General features: G+C 34.8%; 1 non-coding gene across 1 annotated transcript; it reads left to right on the top strand.

Moving 5' to 3' along the window:
* The first annotated feature begins 20,209 nt into the window (after positions 1-20,209).
* Positions 20,210-20,281, top strand: Trnae-uuc (transfer RNA glutamic acid (anticodon UUC)). Its single transcript has one exon. It is a non-coding gene; the product is annotated as a tRNA-Glu (tRNA).
* Positions 20,282-20,886: the final 605 nt, after the last annotated feature.

Consider the following 20,886-nt stretch of genomic DNA (forward strand, 5'->3'; position numbering starts at 1 on the left):
TGATTCTATCTTATATAGTTATGTAATAACGATTCTTCCCGTGCAGACTAATTGGTAAAATCTTTTACGCGATATTAATTGAGTTTATTTGAGAAACCTAAATTAATGACTACGACTAAAAGATGATGACTTAAATCAATATTTTGAAATCAATTTATTCTTGCATTGATTTATATGTATCAAAAAAGATTTAGGCAACATGATAAACAGCTACATTTAAAATAATCTTTTAGTAATTAGACTTAAAGTAAAAACTTTGAAACTCATTTTCCAAAAATACCATTTGGTAGAAATTTCTTCCTATCCTCTGACGGCATGTCATCTATATTTGCCCACTATCATATTTCAATGAGACTCCACACTGGATCTATACGTGCTTTCCGAGGCATGGGACTATATCTATGCGAATATCCCCAAGCTTCAATACTTCCAAGCTGGAAACATTGGTAAGAATTTATTGACAGAATAAACCAATAACATTTTTATAATTTTTTTAACCATTTGACCCAACGACCTCAGTATTTACAGCATCATGACGTAGCTAGTCGACCAGAGGCATTTAAATTACTTCATATAAAACGTGGGTCGTGAGAAACATCGTTAGTTCTAATGGTTTTTTGTAGATTATTGCTAGTTATTCTCCTTTGTTTCTTCTCTAATATACCTTAAATAATTTTAGAGCACGCTTTACGAATCTAACTTATTATTCTTTCGTTTAATTTAGCCGATGGAATACGATCAGGGGTTATTTGAGAACATTATCGACGCGTCACGAGTAACTTTGTATTACAAGTTCGCATTTCTCTTAAAAGTGTTTTAGAATCGTCATTTTAGAAAAATATATTTCATGTAGGACTACAATAATTTTGTAATGTGGATTTGATCAAAAATAGATCACCTAGTGGTAGGGTATTGTGTGAGGTACCTACCCTTGTGGGTAGGTACTACCCACTCGTGATATATTCTTCCGCCAAATAGCAGTACTTAGTACTGTTGTGCTCCGGTTTGAAGGGTTAGTGGGCGAGTGAAACAACAGGCACAAGGGACATAAAATCTTAGTTCCCAAGATTGGTGGTGCATTGGTGATGTAAGGAATGGTTAATATTCCTTACGGCACTAACGTCTATTATCGGTGATGGCCTATTTGCCGGTCCACCTACACCTGTAATAAAAGCTCTATGATTAATATTAACCTAAAAGTAAATTAATAATAAACAAAATTTATATATCCTTGAAAATTAACAAATATTGACTACACTTTAAGAATGTGTAATTCTTAAATTGACTAAGTAGTTTTTTCGGTTAGACCTTACAAAAAAAGGCATTTTTTTTAAATATTAAATTTACCTTTGGACAGAAAGCCATAAGAATGAGAAGTAACTCTTTAATTATTCTGAAAATATTAATCCAACGTGATTCTTGTTTAAAAACTTAATTATAATTTTCATAACATTAAATTTTCTTAGTCTTTAACCCAGGATTAAATGTTGAGGAAAACTAGACTGCGTGTCCGAAGTGGGTTTGATAATATTTTCAACATTTTATGAAAGAAAAATTATTTTCTCTTTAAAATTATATCCCTCATTAGTAAGTTTTTCGAAATATTTCTAACTATTCATTTGGAAAAAGTAATGAAACAGTCACCTCCGGTGCCATTAGACCGTGAAAAATAAATCTCACTTTATATGACAAATTAAAAGAGCCTTAATATGAAACAATAACAATTTCTCACATTTCTTCGCTCTTATTGCTGAAACAGTAAGGCTCAAATTCAATACTTGCATAGCAAAATTAACTTTGTTACGACTTTATAGCGGTCAAGTTCACCTGCGTTTAAATTATGTCTTATTACGAATTGCATAAGACTTGAAATTGTTTGATGTATGAATTATAAAGTATTTAAATTCGCTGCATTTTCCATTGAGCGTCACAATAATTATGACAAGTGACATTCTTCGTGACTTTTCGAAGAGGCAAATAACTGCACTTTTAGTTAGATTGCTCAAAGAAATGTTTTAAATAACTTGAGTTTGCAAAATGGATATTAAGTTGTGAGTTCTTTACTTTATATTGAAGAGACGTTTTATTAAGCGACTTGTTATCATACTGATAGCACAAGAGGCGGTATAAGAAATATATACCCTCACGTGCAGTTATTTGATGATGATAAAGATAAGATCTATGTAGATGATTATGATGATGATGATGTCATCCTGACCGCTTTCTGAGGCTCGGAGCTGTTACTGAGAATTATTCAATAGAAATCCTTATTACCCTTTATGAATTTGATCTGGGATTTAAGCCCAGGACCTAGGGAATTGCAGCCTTATATCTAGCCACTAAACCAACTAGACAGTCGATGCTTAGATAATACCTATGTACCTTTTTGTACCTGGCAACTTCATAGTGTATTAAAGGAAAAGTAGGATTCCTTTTTTTTATTCCTACTCTAATACTCGATTTTCATCAATAACAAATCGCGGAGGTTGATCAAAAAAGGTTAATTACAGTAAATATTATTTTACAGTATCTTTGTTGTTTAGCTCGGCAACCTATTTACGATTTATGTTATCTAACAAATATCTTTGTCAATAACAGATGGCGATTGAGTTTAATTAATTTCTTGTTAGTATGATGATAAGCTAATAAGATGGTTAGATGTTGCAGACCCCAAGGACTTGCTGCAAAATCATTTGTCAGGCTAATAATTTTGTATTGAGTGCTTCTTAGTAGTTCACAGTAGCCGCTTTAGGAAGTTAGCAGTACACCCTGGGGCCTCGGAAAACACGTTAAAAAGTTATTCCTTTACCTGGCTGCCTGATTTCTCTTTGTCAGTATAGATATGTCAATGTATAGATATGTCAATTTGTTCTCTCATAAGATTATGAAAGCTAGAAATTTATAAGAGAATGAACCGAAGATTGTGCACACACTTTTGTTCTGTAATAATTCTTGCGCAAATGCTGAGCCTTCGAGATAGGGAGAGAGGTCTGCAGTCGTTGAAATAATCAAAACGGAAAGAAAAAGTTTATTTTTTTCTTTTTTAATTGTGTATTTCTTAGTACAAAGACTAAAGGTCGATAAGTAAATATTTGTGGTGGCAGATAATTAAGTATGTTGCTTTGTTCGTTTATATAGTTTGTTGAATTAAAAAAGTCCATCTATTTGATTAATGGTATAACCACGAAACGCTTGTTTATCCATATACTAGCCTGCCTGATGTCACAAATCTTGGAAATACTTTTCGTGATAGGTTAATCGTCCTCCATTGTACGGATATACTTTGATAGATTCGTTTGAGAATAATTCGTCTACTCTATGCAACCGCAGGTAAAAATGGATTTCTACTCTAGCAGAACCAAACGGTGTAATTTACCTCGAGACTCTCTTCATGATGCTTATAATAAAGTTGGTGTACTTACAGTTGCAACACAAAACGTTTATATAACATTGATAAACAAGGCATATTACTCAATATATGATTATATTGATGTAAAAAGCGTGGACTCAGTGTTTGTTGATTTAGGCAGGATATATGTAATTTTAATTATTTTTATTGTACTTTATTGACCTACTATGTAATTGGAATGTTGGAAAAGAGTACTGAGTTTCTTGCCGGTTCTTATCGGTAGAATCTACTTTCCGAACCGGTGGTAGCTTTTCATTTAATTAATCACTGCAACATGACGATTCAAAAGTGCTTTTATGAGCCTAATTAAATAAAGAAGATTTAGATAATGATCTAAATTAAGTGATGTACATTATATGGAAATGATTAGTAAAATATATTAAACTAGCGACCCGTCCCGGCTTCGCACGGGTGCAATGCTGATACAAAATATACTACAGAATGTCTTACAACGTTCACAGTTTTTCAGTCATTAGACAAAAATAATAAAATTGCTTTGAAATAAGCCATTATTTCTCGTAAATAGTAAAGGATAAAAAATGGTTATTGTGGGTAATCCCTAAGAGATAGACATGTACCATGGCGAACTTTTTTGTAGACCTTTTTAAGGTTTACAATACTGTAGTACATTATTTTGATCTATCTCATAGGATTCAGCCAGCGTTTGCAAAGAAAGCGCAAAAAGTGTGTTTATTGACGACATCACTTCAGAAACCTCTAAAATGATCAGTGTTTCTTTACCATATATTGTATGTATTATACATATAAAACTTCCTTTTGAATCAATCTATCTATTAAAAAAAAACCCGTTGTGTAATTTTAAAGATCTAAGCATACATAGGGACAGACAGGTGTAGGCGACTGTTTTATTCTATGTAATGATTAAGAAAACATTAACAAAATCATTTAAATTCTAGAGAACTACACAAATTCTTCATTAAGACCAAAATTCAAATAACTCGACTACATACATAGTGCCGGCTCGTATTAATTAACCGACCTTAATCTTATAATATTAACATCCTTAAATAACAAATGTAATTTACTTATTAGAGTTACCGGAATATGGTCGTACGGTGTAATTAATAAATATTTCAATTATGTAATTTCATTAAAATATTCGTCGTTATTAAGAGATTGTAAAATTATGTTTATTAAATTAAACTTGAGATGGTACTTAATTTGTTTCAGAAATTTCGAGAAATTATCATACTTTTTGCAACCTTTGGACCAGTTTAATAGAGACCAATTAAGTTTAAAATAAATTTAGTAGAGTTGATGGTATTAGCAAAGTGCAGTGTTTGCGTGTGTGTGCATTCAGCTCAATTAGTTCTGTGGAATTGGTAGATTTAATTGCTAGACTTGACCCACACAAGAGTATGTGTGTGTTCGAGTCAATCAGTTTAGTGAAACTGGTTTGATTCAGTGGCAAAGCTTGGTCCACACATATTACAATATGAAGTAAAATTAAGAATAAATATTTTAGAGTATAGATTACCGGAAAATGGCATCATTTCATCGACTTTTAATTATTTCAATTTCTAAGATACATTAAGACTCGTTAACAGTGACTATATTATTGAAGGATTATGCCAAGACGAATTAAATGTCTATCATTTTATTATATATTTATTAATATAAGGAGTCTACAGATAACTATTTTTTTTTTAAATTTATTTTCATCATTGATTCACAAAACAGTCAAAGACACAAAATACAATTGTATGCTTAAAATATAAATAATAAAGTAACAATGTCTGTGTAGTTCTTGCCTCGTAACCACTGAACCGATCGTAATGTAATTTGACAAGGACATAGGTATATTAAGGGATTTAAGTGGAAAAAAATTGACGTCAGAAAAAGCCAGTATGTAAATACACTAGCATGTAATATACACATGAACAAAGATTCATAATTTAAACGTTTACAAAAAAAAAGTCTTGAATTAGTCACACACACAAACACACATACACAAATACTACACCAGGTACTATAAAGTACATAAGAGTTAATATCATAGTATTATATAAAATATATCGTGTATTGCGCTCTTTTATATTTTCCTTGAAGCTAATATTTTAACTTTCTAAAGGTTACCAACCTGCATTGTTTGCACGTCCTAAGTATATACAGGCAGGCCGATGTGAGTGACGGTGACAAATGGATTCCCAAACCATGCTTCTTTGTTTAAGCTGTACCGGACAGGTAAAGTGTACGAAATGATGCTAACGCCACAGATAATAAAAATATACAGAACAAAAACTCAGCTTACCAAATCGATGAAGCAGTTGACCAAGACAATTTTGTAAGCGATGTTGCCGTTACTTTGAATGGAAAATGTTTAGTCTGTGGCTGTATGTGTAGAGATAAAAGGCCAGTGCTAATGTTTTTGTTTAGCGACGGGGCTTTCGCAAACACTTTTGAAGACGGGGGAAATTACTGGAAGTATGTTGTTACCTGTCTTTGTTATAATCCGCTTTTCTAAATGTTATTTCAAGAATCATTCTAACACGTTCTTAGAACGATAAAAAATAAATGAACATTTTCTTCGCCTATAAATACTTTTTACCACATTAATCGAAGTGATTAAATATTTCTGTTTGAATTAACATTAGTTAAAGATAGACCCGTGTTACCCAAAAATACTTGATGGAGTGAAAATGTAATGAAGGCTACATTACTCGCTCGAGGGGACATTACAGTAATGAGGTCAGCCCACCTGGGGCCGAACCCGATCGAAGAGTTAAAACAACGTGAAAATCTGTCGGATTAGCCTAACATTGTGAATTAGGGACAGATTCACTTTGTAGCTGGTTGGTAACATAATGCTTTTATAAAACGAATTTTATTTCTGTGGTTACGTCGAGTTAGTCGGATTTAAGTATTTTAAAATGTGATTTGTATTTTCATGCAATATTTTGATACAAGCTAAAGTAGGTTTAGGTAGGCTAAATAGGTGGCGTACGTCCTGAGCATGGATGCCCAGGCTGCCCTCCGAATTCTGGGGGGGGGGGGTTCAATTTTGCGCGCGCCACGCGGAGCAGGCATCATAAGGCAACCCCTATCACCCTCACTGTGGACTTCTGCAACATAAGGGGACTCAACTCCAACTTGAACGCCGTTCACTTTCACCTTGACTGCGACGACCATCCGCGAATCTACGCGTGCCTTTATAGGTCCCATAGCAGTAACGTCGAAACCGACCGACTGGTTGAACACGTCCAAATGGCTACAGATTCCGTGCTGCAGCAGATCCCATCCGCAGAGATCGTAATTCTTGGCGATTTTAATGCCCACCATGTCGAATGGCTTGGATCGCGCACTACCGATCACGCGGGTAGATCTGTTCTCGACTTCGCTTTAGCATATGATTTGACACAACTGGTCACCTCGCCAACGCGAATACCAGACGTGGAGGATCATACACCTTCCCTGTTGGACCTTCTGCTGACTTCCCATCCGGATAGCTATCAGATTATCATCGATCCCCTTTGGGCTCGTCGGACCACTGTCTCGTTCGGAGTACAGTTGCACGGTACTCACGACCTCGTTTCGTGGGCTGCCGCCGCGTGTGGCACTACAAGTCAGCAGATTGGGATGGGATGCGGTCCTTCTTTACATCCTACCCATGGGGGCAGGTTTGTTTCTGGCCGGATGATCCGAGGGTTATTGCTGACTCTGTTGCCGATGTGGTGCTTCAGGGTATGGAACTGGTCATTCCATATTCTGCTGTGCCCATCGGTGTCAAGTCCCAGCCCTGGTTTGGTTGTTTCTGCAAAACGGCCTCACGCCGAAAATGGGAACGTTACCATGACTGGGCTAACGCATCGGCGTCTCGTGATGTAAAGACCAACGCATTCAGAAAGGAATATAACTCTGCCTCTAGGTCCTTCAAAAACGTGATTGCTAAGGTGAAGACGGAGTACATTGGCAGAATTGGCGAGAGACTGGTGCGTCTCCCTTCAGGAACACGTGCGTTCTGGTCTCTCGCTAAGGCTGTCGTAGGGTATTTCTGTCAGCCTTCTTTTCCATCTCTGCACAAGGACGGTGAGTCATTGGCCCATACCGCGAAGGAGAATGCTGATCTTTTAGGCTCTATCTTCGCGGCGAACTCGACTCTGGATGACCGAAGAATGTCACCACTAACAATCCCGCGGTGTGATATCACAATGCCGGAGGTTAAATTCCGGCAAAGTGTAGTTCGTAAAGCACTTCTTTCCTTGGATATTCATAAGTCGAGTAGACCCGATGGCATCCCTCCAATCGTGCTACGGACTTGTGGTCCCGAGTTGGAGCCGGTCTTAACGCGTCTTTTCCGGCAATCCTATGCATTCGGCGTCGTCCCGAACTCCTGGGAGACTGTTTTGATGCATCCGATCCCTAAAAAGGGCAACCGCTCAGACCCCTCCAACTATAGGCCTATAACCATCACCTCCTTGTTCTCCAAGGTAATGGAGTCCATTATTAACTGCCAGCTCCTGCGGTACCTAGAGGAGTACCAGCTGATTAACGACCGCCAGTACGGTTTCCGTCGGGGTCGCTCAGCCGGTGATCTTTTAGTTTACCTTACTCATAGATGGTCGGAAGCAGTTGAGAGCAAGGTGGAGGCATTAGCAGCCAGTTTGGACATAGCGAAGGCCTTCGATCGCGTGTGGCACAAAGCGCTTCTTTCGAAGCTTTCTTCCTATGGGCTTCGCGGGAAATTATGCAATTGGATTACCAGCTTCTTGGCAGATCGAAGCATCAAGGTCGTTGTCGACGATGCATGCTCCGACCAAAAATTCGTCAATGCTGGTGTTCCACAAGGCTGCGTTCTATCACCCACTCTGTTTCTTCTGCATATCAATGACTTGTTGCAAATCAGTAACATTCACTGCTATGCAGACGACAGCACCGTGGACTCCTCATACACCGGCCGTGCTAATATTTCTCGGGAAAACGTCGAAGAAAACCGGAACAAACTTGTGTCTGAAATCGAATCTTCGTTAAACAAAGTCTTGAACTGGGGTCGGCTTAACCTAGTCCATTTCAACCCCAAAAAGACGTAGGTAAGTTTGCGCGGTAACTGCCAAAAAAACACCATTCGTCGTATCTCCACGATTTGAGAACATTCCGATAGTCGCCACAGCTAGTATCGGAATACTTGGCGTTGATATTTCGAGTTTCGTTCAGTTCCGCGGTCAATTGGAAGGCAAAGCGAAATTGGTATCAAAAAAGCTCGGTGTTCTCAGCAAGGCAAGACAGTATTTCACGTCGGCACATCGCCTAAGACTATACAAGGCGCAAATTCGGCCTCACCTGGAATACTGCTCTCACCTCTGGGCGGGTGCTCCCCAGTAGTACCAGTATCAGCTCCTTCCATTTGACCGTATCCAACGTAGAGCAGCTCGAATTATCGACGATCAAGCCCTTTATGATCTGCTCGATCCTTTGGCTCTTCGTAGAGATGTTGGATCACACTGCATCTTCTACCGAATCTTCCACGGGGAATGTTCCGAGGAATTGTTTGGATTAATCTTGGCAGCTGAATTTCACCTTCGGACATCTCGTCAAAATTCTAAATTTCACCCGCACCACCTAATTGTCCGAAAATCCACAACAGCGCGATTTTTAAAACATTTTCTGCCTCGCACAACCACTCTGTGGAACCAGCTTTCGCCGGCGGTTTTTCCGAACCGATACGACTTGGGAACCTTCAAAAAAAGAGCGTACTCCTCCCTAAAAGGCCGGCAACGCATCTGCAACCCTCCTGGTGTTGCAGAAGTCCATGGGCGGTGGTAATCACCTTCCATCAGGTGAGCATCCTGCTCGTACATACATTAAAAACATAAAAATATATATATATAATCTAATACCATTCAGACGAATAAACATTAGTTTTAGTGAATACATTGGAGAAGAAACGCTTTAATTGTTTTTGCACTTTACTGCATTAAAAATAGAACCTTTAAACACCAACAATTTGCTTGTTCAACTTAAGAGAAGAATTCCGAGTTTAATCTACCGAGCTGCTTAAATACGGGATGTTTATCAGACTCCACTGAAATTGAATTAAAATTATTAAGTAAGAATCTGTATTTCAGACAAGACAATTTAGAGTTAATTTCGGTTGAATAATACAATAATATTTCCCATACAATATTCTATACGTTCCAACATCTTGTCTAAAATATTTCGCTAAAATAAACAATAGCCAAGAATGGACCAAAACAGACATTATATTCCCATTTCACGAGTAAAACGTTTTCTCAGACAAATGGTTGAAACGCTGGGATAGGCTACGATTTATCTAGGTGAGGAATGTCTGCGGTCGCTTAGCTTTTTGTTGAAAGACCAGTTGAAGTTGGTGATAACAACTGACCAAACGACTCGATTTATTTGATAAAAGATTAGGAGATGAAACTTTTAATTTTAGTGGATAATTTAGGTTAAAATAAGAAACCGATTTACGCAAGCGATCTCGCAAATGTATATAAGTCGCTTTTTAAGTCACGAATTAATAATGAGAGTGAATTTGTTGAAAGTGATTCTATTGTTGCAGATAAAAAAAATTGTTTCATAACGACTGTACCAGTAGGTACAATATATATTTTAAACAACAACAAGAAACTATGTTACAAACATAAGTTCTAGTTTGATTACTCGCTGATTTTAAATATTTTAAAATTCATTTTACAATCGACAAATATTTTTTTCCATGTTCAGCATTGCTCTTTTAAATATAAATAAATTTGTCATGGCACACGCGGCTTGACCGAAAATGGTATTATTATATTATAATATGCATTAAATAACAGGCATAATTAAATAAATTAATAACTTTTGAGAATTATTAATTATTCTTTATTATTTTTATTACTACATAAAATAAAATTGTTATTTAAAACTTCGTGTGAATTAAAACAATAACAAAAAATAATTTGAATAATGTTGTATAAAAGCGTATATGATAGAAAGAGACCGAGAGAAAGAGAAAGGGGGGAAAGGTCGCGTGGAGGGGGCATGACGCTTTTTCTTTACTTGACTATTTCTACCAGTTCCGTAGGCCGAGTAACAAAACTACATTTAAAAAATAAAGACAATTTGTTTACTAGTTTATGCTTAATTAGCAACCGAATCTTAAATATGATAATCAAATAATTTTATTTCAATATTTCCAAAGTCTCAATAAAATTAAGATAAGACTAAATGAACAATCTTTTGTCTTGATTGAATCTGAAATATTTATCACTACTCAAAGATAATCCAGTAAATTAAAACGACGGCTCAATGGAGACGGATATACAGTTGATGGCTTGTTCAGACGCTGCAAAGGTGTAATATCCCTCGGGAACACTGAGCTCCCGCACATCAGATTCGCGCAGAAGCCTCAAAGGAATACCAACCTTATATTTAAAATATAAAGCCTATAATAGAACGAGCTACTTTAATAAACAGAGCTGTTGTGATTTCTTGAGATTATCTTTCGTTAAAAATCCCGAGTGAGGCTGCCTTCATCAAGGACCTTTTGAGGACGCAATTTTTACGGCTGAAAGTGAGTGCTCCGATATTATCAGTGTTTCTCTATACCTACTCGTTTTATTTAGTTTGTCTCGGGTTTAGTGTTTGTTTTGTGGAGCAAACAATTTCCGCGTTACTGAGATGTTGCTTCGTTAAAACTGTGTACGTGGTTTCTGCGTTCACTGTTTTAATGAATTTGAATGTTTTAAGTATATTCTGGTTTACAGACTCTTGCTTTTCAAGTTTTAATTCGACATACCTACGTTTGTTTTAATATTCATTGTTATATTTATGATGCTGGAAAAAAATTGAATCTCAATTATTCACTCAACGTTAAAACGTCAACGTAAGTTCGGTCTTGGCCCCTTGGACTTTTGTTGACCTAATTTGTAACACAAGCAATTACTTTGATATACAATATTAAGAATTACTATTATTTATACAGGATTTTTTTTTTATGATATAGCTTGGTGAACGGGAAAATGGCCCACCTGATGGTAAGTGGTCACCATCGCCCACAGACAATGGTGTTGAGAGAAGTATTAACGATTCCTTATATCGCCATTGTTATGTCCTGTAGTTACACTGACTCAATCACCCTTCAAACCGGAACACAACACTACTGAGTACTGCTGTTTGGCGAGGTGCTCTAGTTATTTTCTACATGGCTAGAAGTTTACGAGATCTAATCCAGATAAGTATCACTGTATTTACATGATCGTGAATTTGTGTTCATGCGGTGTAGAAAAACATCATGGCGAAACATGATTAATTATGTCGTATAAAATTCTTGTTATTGTTGCGTGGTGAAATAAGCTTCAAATCTTCTCAAAGTGAGGACTATTTAATCCAGGAGGTACATTTACATGCTAGTCGTAGCATGAAATCAAGATATATTATTGAACCCGGATATGATCTCATCTCAACTATTTAGATATCACTTCCTCTGTCAACTGGGCCAACTCTGATGTTGAATAAAGATAATAATAAAACAACCTTTATTTAATTTATTTTAATTTAGATTAAGTTTAGTCCTGCAAACTAGCTTAGTAAGCAAACTTTGTTTTACGATATATGTAAGCCAGTTAATCCAGGGCGACGGATCCGCGTACCTCCTCATTGTAATTTAACACCGTCGCCATATAAATTAATGAAGTGGATTTAAAAAGAGATAGTATTGTAAGAAGTTTTTATATTGAAGTAAACTGAATACATTTTACTTGTTAGTACAACAATAAATTAGTACAGAGTGTATCTTTAGAGTCATTTACGACAACGTAATTCAGTTTTTCTGTTTGACCTAAAGGTTGACTGGCAGAGAATGCCTTCAGGCATTAAGTCCGCCTTTTGTCCCATTAACTTTATGGTGGTCAATAAAGCATTTAAATAAATAAATAAATAATTCAGCGTGTCAATCATTCAGAAATTTAAACGGGGAATTAAGTACAGTTTTTGCAAAATTTAATTTAATTTTTGAGCGAAAAATACGTCTAATATATTAAATTTCCTGTTGTCTTAAAATGTAATATGTTATATGACCGATGTATTATGAGTTATTTAGTATAAAGAAATGTTGCGTGTGTTCAATTAGGAAGTCTAAAGTAGATTTTAAAAATCGATTCGCTTTGTTTAATAGAATTGTTAAAGAGGTAGTAACAATTATTTGCTTTACACTACTGTCTTTGATTCGCAACAAATTGAATCCGCCTATTCAGATAAATAAGTCAATGGTAAATTCTGAAATACGTCTCGTAGGCAATTGTTTTTTGTTCGTTATCAAATCAAATTATATTTTGGCAATAATAAACGAAAATTGAGAGAAAGGAAATTAAGGTTATCCAGCTTTGTCTAAAATAAAAATAATTTCGTACAATATAAGATCTTCACGCAAATAAAACAAATTAAATAATACATACATACATATATTCGAACAAACAGCAACACTTAGTATTTTTGTGTTCCGATTTGAAAGAAATATGAAATATGAAAATTCATTTATGTTTTCCTCTAATTTTCAACAATTATAATTTTGGTCGAATTTTGACCACCTAATGAGTACTAGTATAGGTACAAGGTCAATATGTGTTTCATCTGAGATTAATTCCCTCGAAGAAATCCGGAGGTAAGGCGTTGGCGGTATTCGCACCTTCTATGACCGCCGTAAGTGTAGCGGGGACTTCTTTGTTCGTCGGTCATCACGGTGCCCATGGTGCCCCCCGAAGAGATGGAGACCGTACCACTGACTGTACCACATACCGCATTTAATATGTCCCCATTTGTCTAAATGTATTTTTCCAACTAATAAAAAAAAAGCATACGTAGTATCATTTACGTATCCAAAATAAATGTTCATCCATTTTAACTCACAAACAACACGAAAGAAGACGCGGACACAGCTGCTCATTAATAAACTTGAATAAAACTTAAAATGTTAAATTAAACCGAACTTAAGCGCCTCTACTTTGAACACAGTATACAATTTAGCGTAAGCCGGCTAATCCGCGGCGGCAAAACGTGCGTTCGCACTGCAATCTGATGGCGCTGACACGAGAAACGAAGTTATGGGGCACATAAGTGAAAAAGACTCTTTCTTCTTTTTAAAATTCGTTATTTTTATAAATAAAAACGTGGACTATGAACTGTAAATTCTGTGCACGTGATGACCGCTACGCTATGATACGATATTTTAGACGCAGAGTTTATTTTCTGTATTCAATAATTATGTGTGTGTGTTTTGTTTAATCAAACTTCTTCGAACATGATCAGAGTGATTTCAGGGTCTGGTGTAATTGGGAAATGTTTTCATGGAACGTTTTAGTAAAACGGTTTATCGCTAGTAGTTGAAGCAGTTTTTGTTAGCGGAGGCCTAACTACTGCATAATATTAATTAGTGTAGGTTTTTCGATCAAGATATTCTAAGTAAGCAGATATTCTAAATAGTTAGACATAACCGTATAGCGAGAGTACGTAAAGCTGTTGGTCTAAAGCCTTAAATCTTACTGTTTGTATCGGATCCAGTTTAATTTTAGTTTTTATCGAGTTATGCTTGACAAAACATTAGGGGGGGGGGGGGTAAACCCAACGTCATGGAAGTAGCTTAACTGAGTGTGAAATTTGGATCGATTAAAAAATCTACATTAACTATATTTTGAGTAAATTTGAACTATGTATTTTATGTTGTGAAAGCGTATATTGTTACTGCCCTTTGTAACAAGAGCTCTGACTAGCTAGGAATTTCGAAAGAGAAATTCTAAAAATAAATTCACAAACAACGCTTCGCTCGCTTTACAAATACATGAATCATTTTACCAAGTCCACGAATAGTTCACAATATTCTGGTTACCAGCGCTCTGAAAATATAAAATTCCGCCCCATGTGCAGCAACCCAGGTAAAGATTGCTTTGTGAAATACAAGTAAAATTATCAGATTGTAAATATCCAACTGGTGGGCAAACCCGGCATCTCCTCTTGAAATGCGCCACAGAGTGCGAGATGAATTATTATTAGCATTTTACTTGGTGATAGGCCTTTGTGCGAGCTCGTCTAGGTTCGTCCTGCTTAGTATTGTTGTGTTCTAGTTTGAAGGGTGAGTGAGCCAGTAAAACTACTGACGGTTAATAAAGGTAGACCCATTTGGCAGTCCGCCTTTCTATGACTTCAAATAAATAAAAAAATAACAATAAATTAAGTGTATGAAAATGTCCTCTATTTTTATCCTACTTATTTTTATTTACTGAGAAATGACTCAGTATCAAAGCAATACTAAGTAATTCATAATATGAAATTATGAACGAGAATACATTTATTCATTAAAAATTTATTATAAATATTAACAGTCTTACTTGTCTCACTACATTTTGCATATAATTTACAAGAATTTATCACTACATAGTAAACCCTTAATATATTCTGGACACATATAGTTCGCTCAAATTAAAAGGGTCCACATTTTTGGCGTTCCACGAAAGGAAAGGTCTTCAAAGGGAACGAACGTGGGTCCAAAGTTAGAGCTGGATCCCTCACGTCCCACGCGTGGATAATCCTGAAAAAATATTTGAGGAAAATTCATATATCTTACACAAGCTAGCCGCCCATACTTCTATCATAACTCAATATATTTAACATAACCAAAAGAAATATAACTTACTATCAAAATTGATCGTTTCCCCTCTAGCACGCCTCGCCCTCCTTAACGTGTTAATAACTGACTTTATTGATCTGCCGTAGCTAAGATTATAATGCTGTAGATTCCGTTGCCAAAGCCAACACCATTATTATTTTTTTCATTTATGGTAATATAGTGTTTCGTTTAAGTACTATCGATAAAAAACATTTTTTGTAAATATATTATTTTTGTGTGATAATGTACGCAAACGTAATAGGTTTTTGTCAGTCATTGTGAGGTGTACTTTTAACACTGGGGAACAAACATACAATTAATTACCGTATATATTTTTACAATAGGACGCCAGAAAAGGTTTAAAAACATTTTATTGTTAAATATCATTAGTGTCGTTAGTGCAATAAAATATATTACAGAATTAATGACATTTTAGATCATGGCACACCTTGTAAATTTAGTAATCGTCTCCAGCCTATTTAAAATAAAAGTATATAATTTTATTATTTTATTATGAAATTTTAATTAAAAATCCCGCTAATTTTCTTTCGCCGTTTCTTATCAGGCCCGACGTGTTTTTTCTCAACGGTTGGTAGATTTCTGACAATCAATAAGCAAATTTAACGCTTCCATATTGAATAAAGATTTTGGGTTTGACTTTGATAAATTATGTATCATTCTACTAAGATCAATGGTACCGAAACGTATAAATACCATCTCCAAATAATTACAGTCATTATTATAATTATATCAGCTTATTACGTAATTAACGTCTTAATTAAGGTGACCTATTTGCCCGCCTGCGTTACAATTTTAAATAAAAAGCATCGTATTGAAAGAAATTATGAAGTTAAATTGATTGGAGCGTGTTTTATTAAATTAGCACAGATCAGGTACAGTCAGGTCTTGAAGTTCCTGTTTAATGTAATATTGGAAATGTAAAAAAAGTTTTAATCTCATTTTTAATTAGATTCAATAACAAAAATTGATAGCTTAATAACTTTTCCGGTACACTAAAATTTGAAAATATTAATCTATATTTCGCTGGACCACTCTCGAGGTATCTTCGTCAAAAATAGATTAACTAACCAATTTACAAAAAAAATTGTCGATAACAGCGACCAACCTTAATTTTTCTTATTTAATTTAATTCCGTCCAATTCAAGTTTACATATACCCAAAAATAATTCATTAGTTTCTAGTTGGTTTGTATTTAAGATATTACTATACAAATCTAATGAATAATGTCCATATAAAACTGTAGGCCAGCGAAGACCGAGAAGTACCACCGAAACATCACAATAATATAATATGTGCTTTTAATTTATCTAGTGCTCGATGGTAGAGATTTAGAGTTACGGCTCGGGGGGACACAAAAGGAAGTCTTAAGTTATTATTTTCAACGTAACTTGAACAATATTTTTCAGACCGGTGTTTGAATAATTTATTGTGGAACAAATTAAATTCTTTTAATTCGTTATAAAAATGCCATCTAAGTAAAATATAAGTATTATAGTTATTTTTTATCTAAATCTACTCAATTATTATATACATTGAGATTATTTACTCGTCGGGATTGAGAGATTTTTTGTTTTAGAAATCTATATTGTAGGTGTCCCATACCTGTGATGGCATGGGGACTTTACTGATTAAGTGGATTTACGTATTGTCCACTTAATGGGCGCCGTAATAAATTTACACAATTATTTGTATCGCAATGCGCCACCAACTACGCCACAAACCACGATGGCTATGCTTCCTTCGAACTGGAACACAAAGATGACAAGTACTGTTTATCGGTAAAATATATGATGAGTGGATGGTACCTCTCCAGACGCTTGCACAAAGCCTACCAAATATATATTAAATGTTAACATAACAAAGTTAAATATATATAAGGGATACTTACAAAAATTCCAACAATTACTTATGAATAAATTGAACTTTCTAAACTCATTTTTTCCCAAGTTGTGAAATATATCCTGCTACAATTATTATAAATAAAAAGTTTTCATATAAAAATGTCATTATGAATTAATTTAAAAGGATTGTTTTACATTTATAAAGAAACAAACGAAATTTACCTTGACTTTGTTTTGCTGTATTTTGATCACTTAATTAGTATTATCGAAGCCCATTTTCACTATGCCAATATTTGTCATGTGACTCAACACAAGATTGATTCGTCATTAATACGGACATTGTAAAGCATCCTCTATATTTCCACACCGGGGGTGAAACTCAAGTGCCATCGGTGGCGCTTTGTATGGTCTTGGTGGCGAGTGAGCGAGTTGCTTAATAAACATTGGCCGAAACACTACATGCATATGTGATTATTTAAGACTTGTAAATACAGCCACAAAGTTGTCTCATTTTTTACAATATCAACTAACACTAATCTTCAGGAAACGTAGACCATAATTCTATTATTTTCTAAAGATGTGGAGTATAATTTGATTATAGGCAAGTTATATATCAATTTAATTGTATCGGGTTGACGTAACTTTGTAATTGAAATGATGGAAAAAATCACTGAAAATATCTAACACCACGTCTTACTTTTATTAAATATTAAATACTTTTTTCGTTTGTATCGCCTGGCCCTTATTTGAATTTTTTTCATCATCACAAGAATTTGTTATAAATATAATCGTTGCAATTTAACTGCAATTATATTGTATCAGAATAAAACTATTATTTTATAATTTTTATTATTTATAGTAAATGATTTTCATCTTACATCTGAATGAATTAATGAACAAAAAAAACGATATGTTTTTTTTTTATATGCGTTCCTAAGCCATCAATCTGATTATGGTTAATTTTGTCAGTTTTTCTGTAGGTTCCAGCCTAACGACAGAAAGTTTTAAGTTAAACCAGGGTAGGTAGTAAGTTTTAAGTAAAAACTAAAATCGGAACTAAAATTATTTAAATTTCATAATTAACTTAAGTCATGTACGACGAGATCCCATAAAACATTTTATTCCGTTATCTGTAATACATTAATCTTATTTTTATAATTCGATCAATAAATTAATCGCTCATCGTTTCATTCGCTCACTGAACAATAGTTCACAGTGAATTGATTCGAACTGTAATCAATTTTAAACTTGAAAATTCTTTTGAGCAAAAAGACCGACATTCCAAGAATGAGCGATGCCATGGAATCTTTAAATAGATAATTATTTCAAGGCAATGGAATTAAAAAAAATGATGCCAGTGCACACACACACTCATAAGTTATTTGAAATTTCAATACACACATTCAGATTTGATATTACGTATATGTCGGCTTATTTTTCTTTTTATTAATAGTTTTCATAATATATCTTGTCCTTTCCGAGATCTGCTTGATCCTTTGGCTTTGCATAGAGAACATCTTCACCTTCTACCGAATTTTTCACGGAGGAATTGTTCGTTCGTTCGCACATCTCGTCAAAATTCCTAGATGTCCGAAATTCTAAAACAGCGCAATTTTCAAGACATTTTCTACACCACTCTGTGGAACCAGCTTTCGCCGGCTGTTTTTCCGAACCGATACGACTTGAGAACCTTCAAGATAAGAACGTACTCCTTCCTTAAAGATCGGCAAAACATCTGCAAGCCCCCCGGTGTTGCAGATGTCCATGGGCGGTGGTAGTCACTTTCCATCAGGAGAGCCTCCTGCTCGTTTGCCAGGTGGCGCATCACATAAAAAAAGCTACTTTCGCATTTATAATATTAGTAAGGATATAAATAAATACTCAAAAGGTATTAAATTATATTCTTAATATTAAGATTAGACTTCATTTAATTATGATAGACAGATGATATATTTGCATTTATCATTTCACATTTATTTATATCAAAAAAAAAGAAAAACTTTACAAAAATGACGTTGCTGAAACACGTACCTTCTATCTTTGATTTCAGCTCGGGTGAGGATGATAAAACACGTGAATCATAACCGACAATGCGCGCACACTCGCGCAAATTCTACTTTACATAAATTTGGAATGATAATGGAAACCGGGGCACAAAATCTGTTCAAAGATGAAATCATCTTAGAGTAGAATTAAAATTTGATGAAATTAAATAATCACCAATAATTAACAACATGCAGTCAAATCTCTATGTAGTATAAAAAAAAGTCGCATTTTACAAACATTTTACAAATACGCAACGGATTCTAATGACGTTTTCATCAATGAACAGGGTGATTTAAGAGGAAAGTTAAGAGGTTATGGAGAAAAGCCGAGAATTTCAACTTTCTTAACCGGAAAAATTATACGACATTACTTTTTATGCTTGTTCTTCAATCAGCCGGGAAAGTGAAGCCGGGACGGGTAGCTAGTCTGTGATAAAGTTAATTCAAATGATAAAAGTCCGAGGAGATCATAATGATGACTTTTTTATTTTGACTTGGTACTGAAACAATTACTATATAAAAATATTGACGGGCCCCGTGTTTTATCTTTGTAAGATAATGTTTTCACAGCCTTTTTCATATTATTATTTTCAATGACTTTCTGATGAAAACGTGTAATCACATAATATATAAATTATATTTCTCAATTTGTATATAGGGAACGAAAATAAAATTAAACTAATTATTTTAAAAAATATCTTAACTTATTGCATATAAATATCTTAACTATATTCCGAGATGGCCCAGTGTTCAGAACGCGTGCATCTTAACGGGTGATTTCGGGTTCAAACCCAGGCAAGCACCACTGAATTTTCATGTGCTTAATTTGTGTTTATAATTCATCTCGTGCTCGGCAGTGAAGGAAAACATCGCGAGGAAACCTGCATGTGTCTCATTTCAACGAAATTGTGCCACATGTGTATTCCACCAACCCGCATTGGAGCAGCGTGGTGGAATATGCTCCAAACCTTCTCCTCAAAGGGGAGGAGGCCTTTAGCCGAGCAGTGGGAAATTTACAGGCTGCTAATGTAACTTATTACATAAAAATGAAAAATGGATTTCAGGATTTTTTGTTAATTGGAATATTGTCTCGCCATTAGTATAATTTGTATTATGTTGTGTTATCTAACATTTAGAACTGTTAGAATACTTCGGTCCGATATAATAACAGATAAGATACTTGAAGCTGATTAAATCGCGATTTTTATTTGGTGAAGATAATAGAAAGATTCAACTGCTTCAACTGTCGCTTAAATGTACATATGATTTCAACTCCCGTATGGTCTAGTGGCTAGGATACCTGGCTTTCACCCAGGAGGCTCGGGTTCGATTCCCGGTACGGGAATATTTTGTTTATTGTGTTGTAATATTTTATATTTGTGTTGTAATGTTTGTATATTGTAAATGTATATCATACATTTATCCTATAGGTACTTATAATATTCATTAAATTTATCTTGTTCTCTGAACGAAATATACTCAAGGCTATCATTGTAAGGTCTCCAGGACACAACATCTTAGGGCTCAGACGAGTGTAAAGTTTCTAGCGTCAGATGACGTCAGCGTAAGACTCATCATCACACATCAGTGTCAAGATATAAAATTTATAATCTATTAAATTATACTTCTATTTAAATTTGTCTTCACATTTTTAACTTAATTATAGTTATGAAGTCAGACGGATTAATAGTTTAATCAACGAGCTCTTAATCATAGTGAGGCACGAAGTTGAGCAATAATATTACATAGTTTATGGCATAATTTATATCGCGGTGAGAGATATTTTATGGGGCCTTAAATGTATTTTGATATGTGGTCCTTTATGGCTTTAAAACACCACTTTGAAGATGATCTCATAATTCATGAGCGAATATGTTATTCGCATAAACATTACGCAATAATTAATGATGTAAGAAAAACTTTTATTAGCATAGGCTCAAAAACTTTTTA

The sequence above is a fragment of the Vanessa tameamea genome, chromosome 14 (assembly GCF_037043105.1).
Source record: "Vanessa tameamea isolate UH-Manoa-2023 chromosome 14, ilVanTame1 primary haplotype, whole genome shotgun sequence".
Lineage (NCBI taxonomy): Eukaryota > Metazoa > Arthropoda > Insecta > Lepidoptera > Nymphalidae > Vanessa > Vanessa tameamea.